Genomic DNA, 1026 nt, shown 5'->3' with positions numbered 1-1026 from the left:
ATGCTGATTTAACACAGTGATGCTGATTTAACACAGTGATGCTGATTTAACACAGTGATGCTGATTTAACACAGTGATGCTAAGCTAACACAGTGGTGCTGATTTAACACAGTGATGCTAATTTAACACTGTGATGCTAAGCTAACACAGTGATGCTGATTTAACACAGTGATGCTAAGCTAACACAGTGATGCTAAGCTAACACAATGCTGCTAAGCTAACACAGTGATGCTAAGCTAACACAGTGGTACTGATTTAACATAGGGATGCTAAGCTAACACAATGCTGCTAAGCTAACACAGTGATGCTAAGCTAACACAGTGGTACTGATTCAACATAGGGATGCTAAGCTAACACAGGGATGCTAAGTTAACACAGTGGTGCTGATTTAACACAGTGATGCTGATTTAACACAGTGATGCTGATTTAACACAGTGATGCTAAGCTAACACAGTGGTACTGATTTAACATAGGGATGCTAAGCTAACACTGTGATGCTAAGCTAACACAGTGGTGCTGATTTAACACAGGGATGCTAAGCTAACAGGGATGCTAAGCTAACACTGATGCTGATTTAACACAGTGATGCTAAGCTAACACAGTGATGCTAAGCTAACACGGTGATGCTGATTTAACACTGTGATGCTAAGCTAACACAGTGGTACTGATTTAACATAGGGATGCTAAGCTAACACAGGGATGCTAAGCTAACACAGTGATGCTGATTTAACACAGTGATGCTAAGCTAACACAGTGATGCTAAGCTAACACAGTGATGCTGATTTAACACAGTGATGCTAAGCTAACACAGTGATGCTAAGCTAACACAGTGATGCTGATTTAACACTGTGATGCTAAGCTAACACAGTGGTACTGATTTAACATAGGGATGCTAAGCTAACACAGGGATGCTAAGCTAACACAGTGATGCTAATTTAACACTGATGCTTATTTAACACAGTGATGCTGATTTAACACAGTGATGCTGATTTAACACAGTGATGCTGATTTAACACAGTGATGCTG

The sequence above is a fragment of the Austrofundulus limnaeus genome, unplaced genomic scaffold (assembly GCF_001266775.1).
Source record: "Austrofundulus limnaeus strain Quisiro unplaced genomic scaffold, Austrofundulus_limnaeus-1.0 Scaffold2944, whole genome shotgun sequence".
Taxonomy (NCBI): domain Eukaryota; kingdom Metazoa; phylum Chordata; class Actinopteri; order Cyprinodontiformes; family Rivulidae; genus Austrofundulus; species Austrofundulus limnaeus.
Note: the sequence above shows the minus strand (reverse complement) of the source record.